Source organism: Macaca mulatta, chromosome 20 (assembly GCF_049350105.2).
Source record: "Macaca mulatta isolate MMU2019108-1 chromosome 20, T2T-MMU8v2.0, whole genome shotgun sequence".
NCBI classification, from domain to species: Eukaryota; Metazoa; Chordata; class Mammalia; order Primates; family Cercopithecidae; genus Macaca; species Macaca mulatta.
The window spans coordinates 81,602,379-81,617,016 of record NC_133425.1 but is presented as its reverse complement, the minus strand read 5'-3'; the positions used below and the strand labels follow the sequence as shown (position 1 = coordinate 81,617,016).

The 14,638-nt window shown below is 49.6% G+C and overlaps 1 long non-coding RNA gene across 1 annotated transcript in view; it reads right to left on the bottom strand.

Annotated features, from left to right (window-relative positions):
• LOC144338313 (uncharacterized) overlaps positions 1–14,638 on the bottom strand; it is a 279,087-nt gene that overhangs the window by 13,702 nt on the left and 250,747 nt on the right. The gene's annotated exons all lie outside the window — the stretch shown is intronic.

Genomic DNA, 14,638 nt, shown 5'->3' with positions numbered 1-14,638 from the left:
TTTATTGATTTATTTTTAAAGCAGCTTTATTGAGATATAAATTCAGATACCATGCAAGTCACTCATTTAAAGCATGACATTTAATGACCCGCAGTATGTTACGTCATTCACTTTCTAAAAATTGTGGTAAAATGTGTATAACACAAAACTTAATATTGTAACCATTTTTAAGTGTACCATTTGGTGATGTTAATTACCTTCACAATATTGTGCAGCCATCACCACCATCTATCTCTAAAACTTTTACCTCACCCCAAATAGACACAATGTTTCTACCATTTAGCCTCCCCACAGAGTGTGAGAGTACCCAGGTGAAAAGTGGAGCAATACTGCCAAGTTTCCTAAAGGAGTTACCTCCCAGGTGGCTCATGGGTTCCTGGAAGGTTCCAGGTCTTGCACTTGAGCTCCGTGAGGAAGGGAATTTGGCACAGTGCTGCCAAGATCTGCAACGGTGCTTGGCACATGTAGGTGTACAGTGCATATGAGTGAGAATCGTTGTTGGGAATATCTTAAAATTGGAGTGGCTGTGTTGGAACAGCTGTGGTGAGGTGTGAAGGGTGCCCGCTCCCTCCCAAGGGGCTCTGTGGCAGCACAGGAGCCTGCGGGGGATTGTCAGCCATGGAGGCATTGGGTCTCTGTGAGGCTATGGGGGGCTGATGGGAACTGGGTCCATCTCGTATGTTCTGGGAACTCCTGGGGCTCTGAGCCAGCTGCCCCCTACCTGCTTTCCCCATCCCATGCAACAGCCATGTGGTTTACATCTGCCACGACACTTGATGATGTGTTTCTAAGATGTCTTCCAAAATAAGTAGAAAGAGAGGTTATTGCCCCATTTCACAGATGAAGTAACTGAGGCCCCCAGGCAATCTCAGGGCGCAACGAGAACGCTGAGGCTGGTGTCCAGCCAGTGACCCTTGGGACTGAAGAAGAAGAGCCTGCCTTTTCTCCTTCCATCAATCACCAAGGTTACAAATAGTCACCCAAATGTCCTGAAGCCCTCGCCTGTGGCCTGTTTGGAATCAGTATGTTTCCAGACGGTGTGGTGGTTTTACCTGAAACATGGCTGCATACCCTGTGACTCTCCTCCCTTCTGTAGGTGGCTGCTGATCTCCTTCCCTGTGGACATTGACTTGCTCCGGTGCATACAATGAGGTAGAAATGAGCCAGTGTGTTTTCCAGGATGGAGTATGAATGAGATGCAGCTCCCGCCTCGCCCTCTCTGTCTTGGGTGCCCACCCTTAGAGCCCAGTCACCATGTGCAGGAACCAGGCCCCACAAGAGGCCATGTGTTAGTCCTCTGGCCACAGCCCCTGCTGTGGTCCTGGTGGCACTTGTGTGTAAGTGCACAGCTCTCTGGGGGACCCAGCCCCAGCCTTTGAGCCTGCCCAGTGGATGCCGTCGGTAGAGGAGCAAGTAAAGTAAACGTCAGTCTTGTAAGCTTTGGGCTGGTCTGCTATGCAGGGGTGGATACTAGGAGTGGTGATATCACCGCTTGTGATGTATGAGTTCCAGGTTCCTCCTGGGGCTCCCTTCAACTTCCCTTCAAACCCTTTCTGCCAAGCTTCTGTCTGTCTGTCCTCCTTCTGGTATTTTATGGATTTAATGAAGAAAACTTAATCATCATTTGCCACACGTAGGACAAAACTTTACCCCTCATATATTAAATGGGGGATGATAATGCGCTGTTTCTCAGAGGAAATTAAAAATACATAGCAGAAGTGTCCACTTTTCAGCATACCTATGGACACCACCATGGTAGACAGACCCATAGACGGACCCAGGACCCCACATCCTGGTGTGCACACCCTGTGGGATCCCCTTCCCTGAGAGCAGCCAGGGCCTGTGACTGCTTCTGACCCAGGGTCTGGCAAAGGTGACAGACGTGAACGGTTCCATACACACGGTTACGGGTTGGCTCTGCCTAAGGTTGTGGCCCTCACTCGGCTGGAATCCACTCCCCTTGCTGGCTGTGAAGGAGCAAGTGGCGACACTGCTGAGCCCTGTGTGGCGGGGAACTGTAGTTGACCTCTAGCTGTGGAAGGCAGCCTCCAGCTGATGGCTAACAAATGAAACAAAACAAAACAAAGCACTCCAAAACTGCAGCTTTCAGTCCAACAGCCCTACAGACCTGAATTCTTCCAAAAGCCCGAGCAAGAAAGAAACTGGATCTTTCCACACTCAAGCATTCAGATGAGACCAGCCCCAGCCAACACGTTAATCAAAGCTTTGCAGAGGCCCCAGCTGAGCTGGGCCCAGACTCCTGACCCACAGAGACTGTGAGGTCATTGAGTGTTTTTGCAAGCTGCTATGTGTATTGAAATGTGTCATACAGCAGAGACCACCTTAATCCACATCGTCACCATGCCATGCCCAGCAGCTGTACAGGTCTCCTCTCTAGCCTCCTGGCCTCCACCCACCTGCAGCCCCCTTAGCCTTTTCTCAACCCTTCATTGCAGTGACCCTGTAAAAATGTAGGCTCTGGCAGTGACAAGATAATTGTCATCAGGCTCATGGCTCACCGTCTACCTCCAGCTGCCCCTCTGGTCATGTCTCCTGCTCCTCCCCCTCCCTCCCAATGACAACTCCAGCCACGTGGGCCTTCTGTCTATTCCCCAAGCTCATCAAGCTCACTTATGCTTGGCACTAGCCATTCCCTCTTTCTGGAATGTTCTTCCCCCAAATCTCCACATGGCCGGCTCCTACTTGGTTGGAATGGCCCCTGCAGCCCACCCCTCTCCACCTACTCCCCTACTCATCTCCTTTCATTTTCATCTCGGCTCCCAGCACGACCTGGCATGCCTGGCCTTTTTTGTTTATTTTCTGTCCCCCACCCCAGTTACACGGTGCGCTTCCTGAGTTAGGAACTCTGTCCTATTTGCACCTGCAGCCCTGAGGGTTAGGACACTCCTTGGCACATGGTAGGAGCTCAGCTAGTATTTGTGGACTGTTCTGAAGTCCCTAGTGAGCCAGTGGTGGATGAAGTTATTGCACATCACCGCCATGGCGTCTCTGCCCCTGTGCCAGCTGCCTTCCTCACAGCCGCCTTCCTTCCCCAGTGGGGAACACGATTCCATGGGCGGATGCTTGGGGCATTTTTATTTTAACAAAGAAACCAGTGCAATGACTGCCTCTGTGGGAAGTTTCGGCTTTCCAGAGGCCCGGTAAGGGAGTGATTTATTTTGTGGCTGGGCTGTAAATCTCTCACCAGAGGGTGCCTCTGAAGCTCAGGGGCGGCCAGCTCCACTCAAGGACAGTGACAATTCATAAGTCTGTGGCTCCAACAGTGACAAGATAATTGTCTCCAAGCTCGTGGCTCTGGCTCCTCCTGTTTTCCTCCAGCCTGGCTGCCTGGAGCCTCTGGGTGATGGAGAGAGGCACATCTCTCAGGGCTGGTGCCAGTCACTGGACAGAAAGCTGCCTGCCAGGCAGCAGAATTAGAACATCTGTTAAATGAATTTCAGGGACAGTGGGCAGGGCAGCAGCCAAGTTATTCGGCAGTGGGCATCAGGTCCAGGTGGGCAATGGTGCCCTTACGGTTTTCGAGAAAGATGAGAATCCTGAAACACCAGGCACTCGCCTGCCATCCCCAGCCCAGCAGGCAGTGGCTGCAGAAGGCTGGTTCAGTGGGGCTCCCACTCCCAGCCAGGTGCACTCTGAGCCGTGCCTCCCCAGGAACCCGGGGCTCCCTAGGGTCTGGGAAAGTGGAAAAACCACTGACTCAGCTCACTGTTCAGCAGGGGATGGTCTGCACATGCCCACAAAAGCTGGGCACAAAACCCACTGTGAGAGGGTTTACACAAGAGATGCAGCTGCCAGGGCCCCACCTGCCCTTCCGTGTGTTCTCTGCGCTCCTCACTGGGCATGGTGATGAGTCTGCTTCCCTAGAAGCAGAGGCTATGTCTAGTAATAACAATAGAATTATAATAATAGAAGCAACACTGATATTTTTGCACTTTACATCTTAACCCCCACAGCCTGCCCTATTCAGATGCACGCAGGTGCCCACTGTCCACCTGCCAAGGCAGTGCCCTCGGCACCTACACGGGAATCAGTGGCCCACTCCTCCCCTTGGGGAGCTGAGCTTGGAAATTAGAGAGAGGGGCATGGGCCGAACAATTGCACAAATATCAGACCCCACCCCAAGGCAAGCACTGGGAAGGAAAGTCCTGCCCCTGGGATGTGACTTTCAAGCTCATTTTGTGGATGAGGGGTCTGAGGCCCAGGCAGATGATCCTGGGCAGGGAAAGCAGACAAGGGGGGAAGTGTGGACGCCAAATCCAGGGATTCCTGAATGGATCCCCAACCCTTGTCCTCAGGATGGGTCGCACAAAGGGCTCAGTGAAGGGCGGTTGGAAGGACAGTGAGCTGCTGGGTCCCACACTGTCATTGGGATTGAAACCGCACATGGATTGGAAGAGCTTCTCTTCCCCATGTGATTCTCCCAAGGAACTGCAGCTGCCCATGTAGCAGGCGCTTGGTGAGGATGGCATGTCCCCAACACCGTGCCAGGCAGGCTTGCGGGATGGTGCTCGGTGAGGATGGCATGTCCCCAACACCGTGCCAGGCAGGCTTGCGGGATGGTGCTCGGTGAGGATGGCATGTCCTCAACACCGTGCCAGGCAGGTTTGTGAGATGTGATGGGGCTCTGGGCTGCAGGGGCCTGGAGAATGGGGTTGTAAAGAGAGGCATCATCCAGGAAAGCACTGGAGAAGTGAAGCAGCATTTGGAACCCGTGTCTAGTCTATCGCTTGGAGGGCCACGCTCTGGGCGGAGATAGAGGCAGGTCCCACGAGGAAGAGGGGAGAGTGTGCCTGGAGGCCACCTCCATGCTGGTTCGGCCAGGCACCCTGCTGGTCTCCTGCCAGCACGTCTCTCTCCTGCACACACGTGTGCTGGCAGCGAAGGCTCAGCAACAGCAGACCTCCTTCTGGGGTTGGGGGCAAGGGTGGTTGGACACACCCCCTAATCACATGGGAGTGCCCAGGGTGGTTTCCTGACTGTGCAAGATACAGGAAAGTGTGTCAGAGCATGGGTGACTGTGAGAGCGTGTGAGGGTGTCTGAATGTGTGGGTGTGAGTGTGGATGTCAGAGTGTGGGTGTGAGAGTGTGTGAGGGTGTCTGAGTGTGTGAGTGTGTGTCAGAGTTTAGGTGTGAGAGCATGTGAGGGTGTCTGAGTGTGTGGCTGTATGTGTCAGAGTGTGGGTGAGTGTGAGCATGAGGTGGGTGTGTGTCTGAATATGTGTGTGCATCAGAGCATGGGTGAGTGTGAGAGCCTGTGAGGGTGTTTGTGTGTGTCTGTGTCAGTGTGGGTGTCAGCGTGGGTGAGTATGAGAGCATGTGAGGATGTCTGAGTGTATGTGTGTCTGAGTGTGTGGTGTGTGTGTCAGAGTGTGGGTGTGAGCATGAGGGGATGTGTGTCTGTGTGTGTCAGAGCATGGGTGTGAGAGGCTGGAGGGTGTCTGTGTGTGTGTGTGTGTAAGTGTAGGTGTCGGCGTGGGTGAGTGTGAGACCGTGTGAGGGTGTCTAAGTGTATGCGCAAGAGCGTGCACTTGTGTGAAAGTGTGGGTGAGTGTGCACAAGTGTGTGTGTGTGAGATAAAAGATGTTAAATACAGATTTGCTCGATGCACTCCTGTGCCCTGGGACTGCTCCCTTCTGGACATGCCATCAGTTAGCCAGGGAATTTCTGGAATACCAAGAACAATGTCAGGACACTTCCAGAAGGAAGCTCCTTCCTGTCAGAGGGAAGAAAACAGCCCCGGAGCTGGGAGGGGATCTGGCTGCAGAAATACAATTCTGTGCCTCACCCTGGCTCCCGGAGCACAGAGGTTCCCAGTCGCTCCACGAGAAAAATAGGGCTGTGCCGCCGGTGACCTGTGATGAGGACAATAGCAGTTCTCCTTTTACATTCAGAGAGATCATACAACTCCTTAAATATCATAAATGTCTTTTATCTTTCCTATTTTTTTCTCTTCTCATCCTCACAATGATACCCAGGGAGCGGGCTAGATGGGGGAAATGATCCTCATATTTTGCTGCAGAATTTAAAATGACTTGTCCAGTGCCACGGTTAGTGGAGATGCCGGAGGTGGGTAAGATCCCAGGGGTTTGCTACTCTACCTAGGACCTCCCCTGAGGCGCAGCAATGGGAATGAGACGGAATTTCCTATTAAAAGTATGAGATGCACACCAGTGGGTCATGCAACTCTGGAAAATAATTATCTCCTTCTGCTTCTTACCCTCTTCACATCCTTTCCATGTGACCACTGTCCTTGCCGCTTTTACTTGTTGCTTCATTGTATTAGTTCTGCCCTTGTTTATTCCAAATATTTGCATCCTTGTTTGAGGTAGAAATTTGGGAAAATGCTTTGTGATCAATGTTCACCCCCACCTCTCAGCTACCTTCCATCGGGACTATTTGGAAGAAATCTGGGCAGCTTGGCCATTTGGATGGCTCATCTGTAAGTCCCCAAAACCAAGATGCACGGGATCTTCCCTCTGCCTTCAGAGGCTTGAGGTCCACAAGAGGCAGCTGTATGGGAGAACCGGTTGGCGATTTATTTATTGCCATCCTTGGGGTTTTACTGGGGTCTCCATAAAATCTGCTTGTTGAGTCAGAAAGGTTTATAGTCTGGGTTCTGTTTGGGGATTTTTAGATTCTGCATGTTTAGTTTGTCATTTTGAGAAAAGCCGCAAGTTTTGTTTTGTTTCGTTTTGTTTTAAACAAAGGAATTTCAGGATTGGTGGAGAAGCTGAAGAGAAGCCTACATCCTACAAAAGGGAAGAAAACATTCTCTGGGGCATTTTCAAGGACATAGAAGCTACAAAGATTCGGGACGATGCATCTGGTACATTTTTTCAATCTTTAATTATAAATTTTTAAATCTCTGTCACTCTTTCTGCGTGTCCCACACACACTTGAAATAGCTACAGTGAGATTTTTTTAAAAAGCTTCAGGGGAAAATAAAAGTCATTGCCATAAAGTTTCCAAAGAATTCATAGTCCTCATACTTAGACACAATTAAAACATACTTGCCAAGGTAAGAAGCAAATGTTTGTATTTATACAGAATGGCACATATGTCTTATAAAAGCATGCCTTGCTTCTTTCATAAAGAATGTAAATTTTAAAACAAATATTTTTGCCTCTGTTCAATTTCTCTTAAAAGATTTAGAAAGAAATCAAAGGTGTCTTTTTGACATGAATAATATGCAATCATCAATTTCTCTCCAGCAGGCATTTGGGTGTGTGTGTGTGTGTGTGTGTGTGTGTGTGTGTGTGTGTGTGTGTGTGCATCATAAGTAAGCATTCTAATATAGTTTATTCTCTTTGCCTACTTTGTTGCAAATTCTAAAAGTACCTAGGAGTCACATAGAAAAGCCCATCTTGTTTCTTTCAAACCTCCTTTAAATATTCCTTCTGCATGAATTTTGCTTTCAATTATTTCAATTATTTTCATGCAAATGTCACTCAAGAAATATCTATTTACATATTTATGCATATAAAATGTACAAAGTCATCTTAGGTACCAAGTTTTTGCAGTAGAGCACACTGGCAGTAATATACATTACTAGGTTTATTATGAATTCAGACAGAACACAAATTAAACTGTGTTAAAATAGTTTTCATAGGAGCTCAAACTTAGACACAATACAAACCAAACTAAATTAAAAGAATCTGTATAATAGCTAAAATCTAATAAGTAATTTTAATAGGGTTTATAGATTCTCATTCAGGGTCTTAGGAATAAAACATCCTTTATTTGGGCAATGAAGTAATTGGTTCATTAAATAAAAACTACAAAATATGCAGTTCCCTTCACGTTGACAAAATGTGAGAGGGGCATTAACTGATCACAAAGAACACGTTCACTCTCCAACAACAGCAAACATTTCAAACAATCCCCAGAATAAATTACAGCAGGCTGCCTTCCAGGGAGGACGGCTATCCCCAGGCCTGGGGACCGATTAACCATCCCAAGCCGCATCCACTTAACCGCTGGAAAGGAAAATCTCCTTCCAGCACCTTCCCAAGAGAAGGGAAGAAGGAGCTGGATTCCTCTCTGCCTAGTGACTTGGCTGCTTTCACAGGGGAGACACTGCTTCCCTCCACGTCCGGGAAGGCCGGCACTTTCAATGGAAAGGGGGAAATTGACTGGACCCTTCGGTTATCTCAACGTCAGGATTTTAAAAATCCACCTAAGGCAGAAAATGTATCTTGCAAGTGGCTTATTTTTTATGCCTTAAATCTAGACTTCAGGTGTCATAGATGCAATCCGAAATCTGTCTGCATTTTTGTCAAGAAATACTTAGTTTTTAAGGTCTTCATTCATGAACTCATTAGTCCTCTCTCCCAGGCGCGGTGAGAAGGGGCAGCTCTCCGTGTGGTTTTGTTCAAGAGATGAGGGGTGCTTGCTCCGGGGCCCCAAACAGGTGAAGTGAGGCGAGGCTGTGCCCTCCCCACACACCCCTGCCTGCCATATACAAATAGGATGGGACAGTCCCGGTCACATCTTGGTCCTGGCACCAGTATTAGAGGCACTTTTTCACTCTCAAATGTGTGAGGACTTAGATGATAAATTAAATGGTGACCTTACATATAAATAAATGCATCAATATACATTCTCCTGTTAACATGAGGAAAGCAATCTGTGCTACATCCATGTGTGGATTTGTTCAGACTCCTAAGCCCTGGGACACAAAACCCTGCCCAGCCTCCCGATTGCAGTGAGCACAGCGTGCCTGGGCTCCCACAGGGATGGCATGGTTTGCATCCGGTATTGCCTGGAACTTCCTGCAAATAGATTGTGTGTGCACGTATGTGTGTGTTTGTAGGGGGTCCTCAGGAGACATGGGGTACCAAGGTGGAGCAGCGTAGACAAACCAGGGAGCAGAGAGAAAGAAAAGGGGAGGAGCCGTAATGACAGAGAAGCCCAAACCTGTCAGAGCTTTAAACAATTCAAAGTGTTCAATTTGCAGTGAAGAGGACAGAAAGTCTCCCTCTGCGCCTGACTCCTGGGCAGGACTTCTGAGGACAGCTGCTTAGCAAGTCCCAAACGAAAGATAAAGAAGGAAGGCGAGAACCATTACTTTTTTTTCTCCCAGCGTTATTGAGGAATGACTGACAAATAAAACGTACCTATTTAAGGTGTACACTTGATGTTTTGATATACATGTGCCTGGTGAAATAATTACCACAACCAAGCTAATTTACATACCCATCACCTCATACAGTTACCATTTTCTTTTCTTTGTGGTGAACACACTTGAGATCTATCCTCTTAGCAAACTGCAAGAATACACTACAGTATTATTAACCAGAGTCACATTGTTGTACATTAGTTCTTCAGAAATTATTCCTCTTGCATAACTGAAACTGTAACATCCTCCCATTCCCCATCCCCAGCCTCTGGCAACTGCCGTTCTACTCTCTGCTTCCGTGAGTCCCACTTCTTAGACAGCTCCTCAGGTCCACACACAGTTTTGGATTCCACACGCATCTCTGAATAAGGAAGAGCAGTGTATTCTTGAAGTTAAGCTCCAGGTAGGGGCAACAGAGAGGAACAGTAACTGTATTAGGTCCTAAAGTGCGGAATGAGGGTCTTGTTTAGGGGTTGGGCGTGACAGAGACCCTCTGGTTCGAACCAGGAACATTTTTTCTATCATCTGGTTGGGGCTGGGGAGGAGACAGTCCCAATGCCTGGGAGCCAACAGGGAGCTGCGGGGGGCTGGAGCTCGCGGGCTGGGGCCCTGCCACTGTCTCAGACCGGCTGTGGCCAGGTACCCAATCCTCAGGCGGCTGGGCCTGCCGCTTCCCTCTTGCCCCACCTCCCCCCAGATGTGGGTGGCCTGGGGGCGGGGGGGGGGATCTGCACACCAGGCCACCCAAGGAGAGGGCTGCTCCTCCTGTGTGAGCCATTTTTCTGTTCTTAATGGACACAAAGCTGGCAGGGATCATTTGTAAGGTCGAGTTATGATCAAATTCCCAGGCCGGGACAGGTATGGACCACCAGGGTCTCCATTATGCTTCCACTGGCTCCTGGGAGCCCTGGGGTGAAGGCAGCCTGTGCCCAGCAACATGGGACTCACTTGACCCTGATAACTCACTTATTACAGCCGGGAAGTACACGGCGTAAAAGCTAAACCCCGTAAGTTGCCTTAGAACCGTTAGGGACCACCACCCAGGGCCTCAACGAAATCAAATTGCCAAGGAGGCCTGGCAGGCTCAGTTAAACCAATGGCCTCCCACACAAGTTTATGGGATCAAAATCGGCACAGGATCACCCCTCAAGGCCCACCCGGCATAGCCTCAGAAGAAGGGAGTAGGAGGGGGGAAGATTCCTGGACTCCTTCTCAGTTCACCCAGTCCCTCCTCCTCTGACGCTCCCATGAGGACCACAGTTCCTGGGTCAGCCCTTCACCAGAGCCCTGTTCAGCAACCCCCCGCCTGCGTGTGTGTGTCATGGGGCTGCAGGATGAGAGTGACTGAGAAGAATGCCTTCAAGGAAGGAGAACACGCAAGAGCTGGAAAGTTGTTTAATTTTTAAAAATATGCATAATGCCTTCGCCCACCAGCACAGCTAAAATTAAACGCTGGCAAGGATGTGAGCAGCCGCTCCTGGGAGTGTGAATCCCCCTTTTGGAAAGAGATTTGGCAGCATCTTCTCATGCCGGACATCATGCCTGCTGGATGACCCAGCAATTCCGCTCCTGGGGACACACACAACAGGAAGGCCAGCACGTGTGCACCAAGCATGTGTAAGCATGCCTTTGTCACGCAGCCCCCAGCCGGGCCTTCCAACCGCCCCAGCAAGAGGAGAGACATATGCGGATCAGTTTGTTGACGCAGCAGAATACTATAAAGCAGCGAAGATGAACCAATGCCAAAAATGCCACAGCTCTCCCGTGCTGGGGACCTACAGAGATGCCCTGCCTGATCCCAGCACATCGCAGGCCAACCAGGCTCTCAGGAGCCAGGAAAGCAATCGCTCTTGGGGAAGTGGGATTGTGATAGGGAGAGGGCTTCTAGGGTGCTGGTACCACTTTCCTTCTGGGTGTGGATGGAGAGTTACCTAGAAGTGTTCACTTTGTCGTCCTGCACTGAGCTGCACACTTTGGATGAGAGCCATTTTCTGTCTGTGCTTTACACAGAACAAAACGATTTAATGAAAATGATCTGAAAATATATTCATGCACTGGACGAGAGTAGCGAAAGGGGTGCATTGGATCTGCGGGTGCGAGGTCAGATCTGCATCTAGCCTGCTGGGTAACCATAGCAACACATCGGCCTCTGTGCTTCCCCCTCCACAAAATGAGGGCCACAGAAGGTTCCCCTTTTGTGAGAATGTGAACTCCTTTGAAACACTCTGTATTCCCGCCCAGAAAAATACACACATGCATGACATTTTGCGTGCACTTTCTCGGTGGGGGCTCACAGGCCTCCCTAAAGTTCACCCCCAGGGATGCCCAATCAGATCCCAGGTGAAGGAGCTCTGGAGGGGGTGGCTATAGGGTGCTCACCTTAAGAAGTGGGTTCTAGAGCCTGACAGCCCTGGGGCTGAGTCCTGGCTCAACACTTTCCAATCATGGGGTCTTTCTTGGACAAGCAGTTTGATGTTCAGGCCTCAGTTTCCTCATCTGTAGAATGGGGAGAATAAGGTCCAGGAAGTGGAGGGGAGCTTTGTAGAGGTAAGGCATGGCCAGCCCTTGGCACAGAGCCTGTCACACAGTAAGCATGCTGGAAATATCAACAGCTGTTCTGAGGTGGCCTCCGAGCCTCCTTCCAGCCCTGACGTCCCAGTATCTATTATGTATGAAAAATTCCACCCTGAAATTAGAATTGAGTAACACGAGTCTGCGTGTGTCCTTCGTGTCAAGGTCAGATTTCCTCAGAGAGACGTGGTTTTGGCACTTGGACTCTCTGGAAACCAAAGTTAGCTTGCAAACGAGATGTCACATGTGTCCAGTGATGGCATCTTGGGCCTTTTGTGTGCAAAGAAGTTTCCAGAAGGACATCCGCTCCAGCCCAGAAACCACTGGATAGCCCTTCGTGGTCTTGGGCTGCGTGACTCTGGTTTTATTAGTAATCAACTGTGATCCAGAAGACTGCTTGGGGCCTTGGCCAGAGTCGCCTTCATGCGGTTGGGAGACGCCGTGGCACATGCCTGGAGTCTCCAAGGGGCTGGGAAGGATGCAGTTCCCAGTGGCAGCCGTGGCTCTTCCACGGTCCTGGCTTATCTCCTGGCATGCCAGTAAAACAGAAATGTTTGCAGCAATAATGAAATAGGTCCCCAGAGTAAATATGCTGCTCCCTTCATTATTAGAAAAACTGTTCGCCTGAGGGGGCATTGGCCTGGGATTAGGAAGCTCCCAGCAGGAGACATGTGGCTGAGAAGGAGGGAGAAGGAAGCCCGGGGAGGCTGCCCATCCACAGGCCCGCGTTTGAGGGCATTGCTCCACGTGTCAGAGCCAGGCCGCACGCCATCATCACGGGGTGTCACTGTTACTCCACTAACACTTGTGCTTTGAGCCCCACCACTGGGGGTGTGCTGTTTTAAAGAAAAGGCCACATCTACTCCAAGCTTCCCACCATCAAAGGGCACAAAAGCCCTCCCGAGCCTTCATGGTGAAGACTGTCTGTGCTTAGCATTCCTAACATCAAGAGCCACAGGCAGTCTTTGTTGAGGGCTCACTATCCACAGAATTGCACTAACGCCCACAGCACCTTGTAATAAAACAGTTTTATGCCCATTTTGCAAAGGAGGAAACTGAGGCATAAGGAAACCAAGTGTGTTGACCACAGTCACCACTAGTGAATGATGGAGCTGGGATTCAAGTCCAGGCAGGTGACCCAGAACCCATGCCCCTCCCCACTGTGTCACAACCCCTCTGTGGTGTGGGTATGGTCTCATTTTCTCCATTTTCTCCTGGACAGAAAGGGTGCATAGGGTGACTAGGAAGTTCATCAGAAAATAACACGGAGCCCTGTCTAACCATGAGCACACAGCAGCCCAATCCCAGCTGAGGAACATTCTGAAAACACCTGAGTGGCCTCCTTCACACCGTCAAGGTCATCAGAAACAAGGGGAGGCCGACAGGCTCCCAGCACAAAGGAGATGAAGGAAGCCTGACGGCTAATGCCATGTGGGCTCCTGGACAGGATCCTGGGGCAGAAAGAGGACATTATTAAAAAGAGAGAAAATCTGGAAAAAGTATGGACTTTAATTAATAATGAAATAATAACATATCAATATGGGTTCATTAATTGTAGTCAATAAAATTGATTTGTTAAATGTACTAGACTAATGTAAGAAGTTAGTAATAACCAGAGAAACTGGGTATGAGGTATAGGGGGACTCTCTGTACTATTTTCTCAATTTTTCTCTAAATCTAAGTGTGTTTTTAAAAAGTAAAATCTGTTAAAAAGAACAAGTTGGCAGAAAAGATGGATAGAGAGAGGAAGTGATATGGTTTGGCTCTGTGTCCCCACCCAAATCTCATCTCAAATTGTAATCCCCTTCATTTCCACGTGTCGAGGGAGGGATATGGTGGGAGGTGACTGGATCATGGGGGCAGTTTCCCCCATGCTGTTCTCACGATAGTGAATGAGTTCACATGAGACCTGATGGTTTTATAAGTGTTTGACAGTTCCTCCTTCACTTTCTCTTTCTCACCTGCCAGCATGTAAGACATGCTTGCTTCTCCTTCCGCCATGCTTGTCAGTTTCCTGAGGCCTCCTCAGCCTCTTTATAGCAATGTGAGAATGAACTAATATGGGAGGGAGGGAGGGAGAGAGGGAGGGAAGGAAGGGAGGGAGGGAGGGAGGGAGGGAGGGAGGGAGGAAGGAAGGAAGGAAGGAAGGAAGGAAGGAAGGAAGGAAGGAAGGAAGGAAGGAAGGAATTATACAAGAATCACAGGACTGTGACAGTTGCAGAATCTTGGTGTGGATACATGTGTACTTTTTGTATAATTTTTCTGTATGTTTGAAATATTTTATAATACAATGTTGGGAAGATAAAAAGGTATCAGAGGCTAAGGGCAGTATTCAAGTCTCACCCAAACCAAGTTTCCTTATTCCTTTGTGTGTGGGCGCATCCTCCCCGGAGGAGGAAAAGCACTACTCGCTAATCACGAAAGCTTCATCACCAGCACACAACAGCAGGACATGGCATCTCTAGAGTGTACGATGTGGCCCCTGACACCAGGATCCTTTTTTCTTCCCAAGTGGATCCAAATCTTGACAGGGCCAGCATCCAAGTCTCTGAATGCTGAGGAAACAGGGCTAAAGAACAGGCACGGAGGGTGTAAATCATCCTTCCCTCCTCACAAGCCACAGTCAGTGCCACTCAGGGCATCACAGCATGTTACAGACACGAGCTTTGTGCTCGGCACCCCCTGGGCCACAGAAGGGGAAGAATCTCACACCCCAGGACCAAAGAACCTGTCAAGATTCGACAAAAGCCCTGCAAAGAGAAAAACACACATCTGGTGGCAGGAGGAGGGCGTGCAGGCGGGACGGGCATGCTGCCACTCCCAAAGCCCCTCCTCTGGCTGATTGAGGACGGGACGCACAAACAACCCCAAATGCTTCCAATCTGGTCCTCGAGGAGAAAGGATATTTGTGGTAACGGAGAAATTTGC